This window comes from Chelon labrosus (genome assembly GCF_963514085.1).
Source record: "Chelon labrosus genome assembly, chromosome: 1".
In the NCBI taxonomy this organism is placed as follows: Eukaryota; Metazoa; Chordata; class Actinopteri; order Mugiliformes; family Mugilidae; genus Chelon; species Chelon labrosus.
The window spans coordinates 14,706,864-14,714,785 of NC_140337.1; positions in this window are offsets into that span (position 1 = coordinate 14,706,864).

Consider the following 7,922-nt stretch of genomic DNA (forward strand, 5'->3'; position numbering starts at 1 on the left):
TTATTTAAGAAATTTATAACATTCATAAACTTTTCTTACAGAGTTGAATGACACCACTCTTAGATCTGTCTCTACGGTAAAGGGTAGCTAAACATGGCAGCTCCCGTTATAAGGTTGTTAGCTTATCTTAGCATGTAGACTGGAAACGGATGAAAACGGTAAGCCTAGCTCTGATAAACTAACAAAACCCAACTGCCATCATCTCTAAACTCTCAAATAAACATAAATCATGCTGCTATGTTTAATCTGGAAATGAGTAAATGATAAAAAGAGTAAAAATGTGTCTTTTAGCGTTTCCTGCTCCTGCTTACAAATGTGTGCTATGTTAAGCTAACTGGTTAGCTGCAGCCTTCAATTATGAGAAAATAAAAGTAAAAAAATGGTATAAAAAGATAGCTTAATTTTAAAGCCTGAAAGGAATTCGGTATTTTCAAGTAAGGTTTAAATATATGAAGAGTTTTTTAATGTTTGGTGCGTTTGTGCCAGCGTTGCATAGCCAGACTCAAATGATTTGGCTTCCAGGCTGTGTTTGTGGGTCATCAGAAATCCCACATTGGCATCAACACAGCTAAGATGATAAACTGAATTTATATTTTTCAATAGTTGGTCATTTCCATCTATTTAAAGCCTCGTCCAAAGCCTTATGGTGTGTAGAACAGACAACAGCAGACCGACTTCAATTTCAGAGACGTGCGCGTGTGAGAGAGAGAACACGCCACTGTCTGCAACTGTCACCGTCAAACAATGACTGATACTTTTTTGAGGTGGCTATGAATAACGGAGCACCTGGAGAGAAAGGCAATGCCAAATCAGGCAGACTGGCACAGGTAGATGGATGGCAATGGGAAGGCATTAATGAGAGCACAGGTCCACCAACACATGGGGATGAGAGCTCTGCAGATGGCTTGTTGTCATCATTATATGGCAATGTTTCTGTGTGTGTGTGTGACTCTGTGAAAAGAGTGACCGAAAAAGCATAAATTTATGTCTCTTAAAGTGATAATTTCAACAAATATTTTAGAGACTGCACACACACACATAATGAAGCATATTTCGGATCAAATCAGTAGCAGTGCCTTCTTCCGCTCGTGCTGCCCCCCTCGGGATCACCAAATGAGCATCTATTTCTGTCCTCTCTGATGGTGCCCGAAGTTTAATCATGATATATTTGGGTTTGCGCAAGATCTCTGCTCTGTATTTAAAGAGGAGACAGTGCTGATAATAGAATCCCATAACTTCAATTCATCAAAGCATACAGTTAAATACAAAATGAGTGTAATATCTTTATCAAGCAGTGCACAGCGATTTGAAAACGGTCGCAGTTTAAGACTGAATTTAATGGCACGGCAGACTACAAGAGAAGAGGCCATCGTGAAGTTGAAAACTGCAACTGACTATGCAGTCTAGGGTGATTTGACGGATGAGATGTGGATTTGCAATTTCCAGTCAATGAGAGGCAGGTTCAAGTATTTAAGATGGCAGTTACAACTGGCTAGTCTACCAATAAGTCCTTTGGGCACCTTAATCAGTTTGAATGAAATGAGACAGATAGGTGAAGCGTTAATATATCGCTGGACAGCAGCTGGATGTCACAAAGGAAATCTCAACCTTTGTTAGTAAATTACTACCAACAAGTGTATTTCAAAGTCAAGTTCAAGCCTCAGGGACACATTGACTGAAGTACGTGCAAAAGAAAACTCCAGAACTAGAAGTTTTGCACAGGAAATATGTTCTGTATTCAAAGATGAGAAGCCTTTGACCATTAGCATGTAATACTAAGGTCACTTTACTTCGCCAGAGAGAAGCAGATCACAACAGTTTATGTGAATGAAAGTTGTAAGCTTTTACAGTGCTTTTACTTCTGCGTTCAAGAAACGTGTAACAGAACCTGGAACATCAGAAGGTTCCACCCACAACATATTGTTCTGACCCCCCTTCTTTTCTTCTGGTTTCTGCTGGTCAGAGATCATTTGAGGAGGGGGTAACCTACTTTGGGGGTTACCTTCTCTTCTTCTGGTTTCTGCTGCTCAGGAATCATTGGAGGAGGGGCTATTTAAAAGTGGGAATACTTTCTCTTCTTTTGGTTTGTGCTGGTCAGAGATCATTGGCTGAGGGGGGGCATTTAAAAGTGCGGATACCTTCTCTTCTTCTGGTTTCTGCTGGTCAGAGATCATTTGAGGAGGGGCTAACCTACTTTGGGGGGGGGGTACCTTCTCTTCTGGTTTCTGCTGGTCAGAGATCATTGGGGGAGGGGGGTATTTAAAATTTGGGATACCTTCTCTTCTTTCGGTTTCTGCTGGACAGAGATCATTTGAGGAAGGGGTAACCTACTTTGGGGCGGGGGGGGGGGGGGGGGGGGGTACCTCCTCCTTCACATGTTACTGCAATGCAGAGAGCAGTGTAGGAGGGGTTGGTGGGGTTGGTGGGGGGGGGGGGGTTGATGGGGGATACTTACCTGTTTTTGGGTTTACCTTTTCCTGGATACTGCAGGTCAGATACCAGTGCAGCAAGGGGACACCTGAATGCAGGTCAGGAATGGAGCTCTTACTGTCATCTCAGTGGACAGCAGTACAACCTGACTGCTGCCCACTTTAGTGGTGTAGGTTTTCACACATTCAAATAAAAAAAAAATCATATACATCTACTCTACTCTGTGACAAGTTGAAATGTAATATTGTGTTTTCAATAAACTTAAATATACAGTCAACGATTTCTCAGTTTTTATGTGAATCATCATATATATTTACATATATAGGGTTAGGGTTATATATATATATATATATATATATATATATATAAATATATAGTAAATGAATAGAGGTATTTCCTTTAGTAAACTTGATCTATTGTTGTAATATCACAGCTGTCACATTAGTTATATTGTTCAGCAGATAGAATAGAATAGTATTTAGGCTTCAGAGAAAGAGTGTTCATTTTCAACTTATGTGTACAGAGCATATTTGGTGTTGGTATATTAACACATCTAAGTAATTATCAACACTTTTTATTCATTCATTCATTCACCTTCTGTACCCGCTTATTCCTCTTAAGGGTTGTGGGGACACTTTTTATACTAAATTAAGTTTCATTTATGTTGCATCAATAACAACCTCATATCAAGACAATTTAAAGAACCAGAGAGTCTGAGTCACCCACTATCCTGGGTCTATAGCAGCTTAAGTAACTGAGGATTCTGGGCCTTCTTTGGAGTCACATAATGGACAGTTTTGAACTATGAAGCAGCTTTTTACAAATAAAAGTGTTTATCGGGAATAATTTAATTTTATTTAAGACCTTTTAATGACATTTCTACCATTTATCATTCCTTGAAGTTATTCTGAGAAACTCCCAGTGATAATCCGGTGTCATATTTATCTTTTTATTTAGTTGTCCTCATTGATTCTGTACTGCGTTTTAGTGTTAAAGCATTTTCACTGGACCAAAATATCATGGTGAACAACACTGTTAATAATCTGATTGAGTAAGCCCACTTTGCATGGGTATAGTAACCTTGAGTTGAGTAATGGAGGTCCTGCTGATATGTTTCATTCAAATAAAAAGGTAGTAATGCTAGCTGCATACATGTTAGCATATTAGCAATATCAACACTACATGTTTTAGAATTATAACTCAGAGGAATCTTCAAAATAAATGGATTTTTTCCAAATTGCACATCAATCCCAGCAACAGCAGCAGCGATTGAGTGATGTAATCACTCAACATGATATAATCTTTATCAGTCAGCGTTCAGGCCCAGTATTCTCTCTCGTGCTAACCAAATAACTTCCTGTCAGTCATCAGCTATTGCTTCACTTCGACCTGAATGATTTTCTGTTTATAGGATGAGCATTTCTTTGTAAATGGTTGTACATGCAGCAGATTTATCGGCTTATTGCTACCCCCTTGCCACCCACCATGGGCACCAGCGCATAAACTTAACAACTGATCTTGTGTGATAGCCTGTAATGAATAATGTTTCCATCTGTGAGCTTAATCCCTTTATTGATAGATCTTGTTCAGTGCTCCATGAATACTTACCATTGCCTTCTTCAATAACCAGTTACATAGCGCCTGAGCGTTTGGTATTTATGACTATGTGCAGCACCAGCAATGAGTCTTCACTTTCCTCAAAGGTTCTAAGAGTTATTGACCCCAACAACTCAAAAAACATGAAGAACAGGACAAGGTGTTGACCTGGCCACCAAATTCTATGGGATGATCCACAGAGGCCCCTTCCCACTAATAACATTCTGCTGCCAGACATCACAGGACATCCTCAGAAGGCCCATGTTCATTCTCTGATGATTAGCAAGATCTCTGGGACAGGATGTAGCCCCACAGCCCCCTCCCCCCTTGATGATCTGGACTTGCGCCCTCCAGCCAGGCTCCTGAACACGAACCAAGCTCTGAGATCCAAGGACTGTCCTATGAAGCGCCGCAGAGAAGGCCTGGAGTAAATGCAAAGAAGTGATAAACAGCAGAGGTGTATAAAGTACTTGAAAAAAATAACTAGGTAAAAGTACAAATACCATAAATGAAAATGACTTTGGTAAAAGTTAAAGTCCCCCATAAGAAAATCACTTGAGTAAAAGTCTTAAAGTAGCTCACATTAAATGTACTTGTCAAAAGTATCTTGTGAAAAAATATACTCAAGTATCATAAGTACAAGTAAAGTACAAAGTATTTTTATAGTACGCATAAAATGGTTCTCCCCTTGTTCACTTTATTTCACTTTCAGGTGAATGAAATAGATGTGGTATGATAAAACAAAAACAAAAAAACACTTAAGTACTACATCTACTTCGTTACTATACACCTCTGCACAACAGAAGGTGGACTTCCCAAGTTTTTAATCTGCAATTAGTCTTAGTGTATTTAAATCAGATACATAATGTGGGCAGGCGAGTTTCTCCGTTTCTGATTTAATTCACCTGAAATGCCTCTTTAGCACAATCGGCGTAAAAAAAAAAAAAAAAAAAGAGTTGGCAAAAATGCTAATTTGCACAGTCACACACTGTGGAGAAGATGGGAGTCAGCAATTCTTGAGAAGAAAGATGATGTGCAAATAAAACACTTTCTGATGAAAGAAAAAACAGCATTTAATATTAATGTCAGATGCACCTGTGATGTGAAGGACAGCAGTGTAATTACTCGCGACGTGCTCTCCAGGATTATGTGACTGAATGTTTTGCCCTGACCTTAGCTCAAACTTTCAAACTGATGCGACTTTGGGGAATTTGCACGTAAACCAATCACGCAGACGCACAAATTATCCATGGAGACAGCTGCTAGATGGTGACAGCGATCATCACAAACCCCTGGAAGATTATTAATGCTTTAATCCATACGTCAGGCCTGAGAGGTTTATGGGTGATTAGCATACTGCAGGTAAAAATATTTTGGTTTCCCTGGACAGCGAGCGCCACCTAATTACAATCAGTACACTCAGATGGCTTCATACTCTAGAAAGTATCAATCTTCTTTCCAGTGGCAAGTTTCCACAACAGAGCCAGATGCTTCCTCCAGGCGCCACGAGCGGCAACTGGAAAATGCAAACAACGCGTCACTTCTGCGTCTGATGTTGGTCGTCCCTGGGCTTCCTGGTAAGGAGTTGTGCTCGGATATGCTCTGCAGAGTGCACCAAGTGGAAACTGGGTGGGAAAGTGTAAGAGACTTTATAGAGGGATCATGACTGTGTGTGTGAATTCTCTCATCCTGATTTATTAATTGAGATGTGGGATCTAACCCCGAGACTCCTGAATAAGGCTAAGACCTAGATTACTTAATTTGCTTTATTTTAATTCGTTTTATCTTAATTTATTATCGATTTCTGCCCAAGGTGTCCTTGTGATCTTAAAGCCCAGATACTATCAGTTTGGTTGCCTTGATGAGCTTTTTCTCCCCCAAGCGACACAAACATCCTCCGATTGTCATTCCCACCTCGCTGACAACCTCAGATGAACTTTCCTCCAGATGGCAGCTCTTAAGAACCTAGGCTATTATTTGAAGATCACTCTTTCGTGCCTCGGGGGGAATCGGCGAGGCTGCCACTAATCAAGGCGTAACTGCTCTCTACATAATTCAAAAGACTTTTTATAATTTGTCACATCCAAGATGGCCGGGTAATATATCTTTGCCTGAGTGAAATATGCGTTTTATTAATATGCCATTAATGAAAAATTGGACCTGTGCCGTCTCTGAGATGATCATTGGAGAACTGAGTACTGGTCAGTTCTTACATGTGAAAGATTGCTGGAATATTCTTCAGCCTGACCTTCAAGATTCTCTGATGGTTAGTTAATGACACGCTGACAAGATCACATCAGTTTGAATAAGCACTCCTGGCTTATTGAGCCAGGAAACAGAAAACAGGTGATGATTCTAATGATGATACAGCTAAGTAGTTTAGTCCCGTTGTTTTGCCACATATGGATCTGTTCTTATTAAAGATCCTGAGATGAATCGGACGTGTTGATTCCTTTTGGCCCAGACACACCAAACCACCATTTAAGAACGAGCCGCAATGGACAAGCTAAGAATGTTTGTCCTGCATCTGTAAATGATGATATAACTCTCCATAACGGCAGATACAAATGCACTGATCACCTACAACATTATGACCACCCCTTGTGCCTCCAAAACAGTTGTGACTCATCAGAGAATGGACATGGATCTTCTGAGGGTGTCCTGTGGTGTCTGGCATCAGAATGCTGTTAGTGGGGGGCCTTTGGGTCCTATGGGTTGAGGGGAGGAGCCTCTGTGGATCATCCCACAGATACTTGATCAGTTTGGGATCTAGGGAATTTATAGGCCAGGCCAACACCTTGTGCTGTTCTTCATGTTTTATGAGTTGTTCCAAAACCATTTTTATGTGTGTGTCTGTGTCAGGCTGCATCCTGCTGGAGATGGCTGCTGCCATCAAGGAGTGTCATTGCTATTGGGGGGAGGGGGTACCTGGTCTGGTCTAGGTGGGTGCTACATGTCTGAGTAACATCCACTCGAATGAATGCCAGGTCTCCCAGCAGAACACTGTATTGTCACAAGATGGTCAGTGTTACTTACTTCTCCTGTCTGCTTTTAATGTTGTGGCTGATCAGTGTATATACACAATGGCATGATCATCCGGAATTAATAAACTGCAGACCACATGAACAGCATGATTCAAGAGAGGGTAGCCTTGTGCAACAGTTTGTAAAATGAGGAATACAGATTACTGCCCCCTGCTGGTATGGAGAGTTACTTCCTTTCACACAAGCGAGCCATTGCGGTGTAACTTTTTGGTCCAGACAAAGGTGAGGACACGTCAGACTACCATTTCTCTTCTCATGCGCTGCTTGGCTAAGCTGAAGAGTGAATCAAAGTGATCTCACTGTCACTGCTTCACCACTGATTCAACATGCTCTACGGGTCGAAAAGCGAATCAAAGTGCCAGTGGTGTGGGACGCAATGCAAAAACTAGGGCCACAGATGATCATCAACAGCCAACGGCTTCTGTCTGTTGGCTTTGTGCGTCACAGCCCTGAGAAGAGGGGGCTTGAGGTGGTTTTACATTACAGTACCAGAACAACAATGTAAAAATGTCAATGTAAAAAAGGACGTGGAAACTACTTCCACTTCTGTTCAGCTGCCCCTTACCCCACAAATACGTAGAGAGCTGATCTCCCATCAGACTTAAACTGTCTGGCTGTTAATATGGCCACTAAGTCAGACACATGGCATTCACCCAGCAAAAAGTGATACTAATCCATCGCGAGTACTCAGCAGTCAAATCACATTTTGTGTCTCTGACTCGCCAACAGCAATGTCAAGCTGTGAGTGGGACTCGAGTTCAGCTGTCGGCTGCGGAGGAGACAGAGAAAGGAAGGAGCTGGAAGAAGAAGAAGACACTACTCTCATTATCCTTTCTTCTCAAGGCAGCCTCG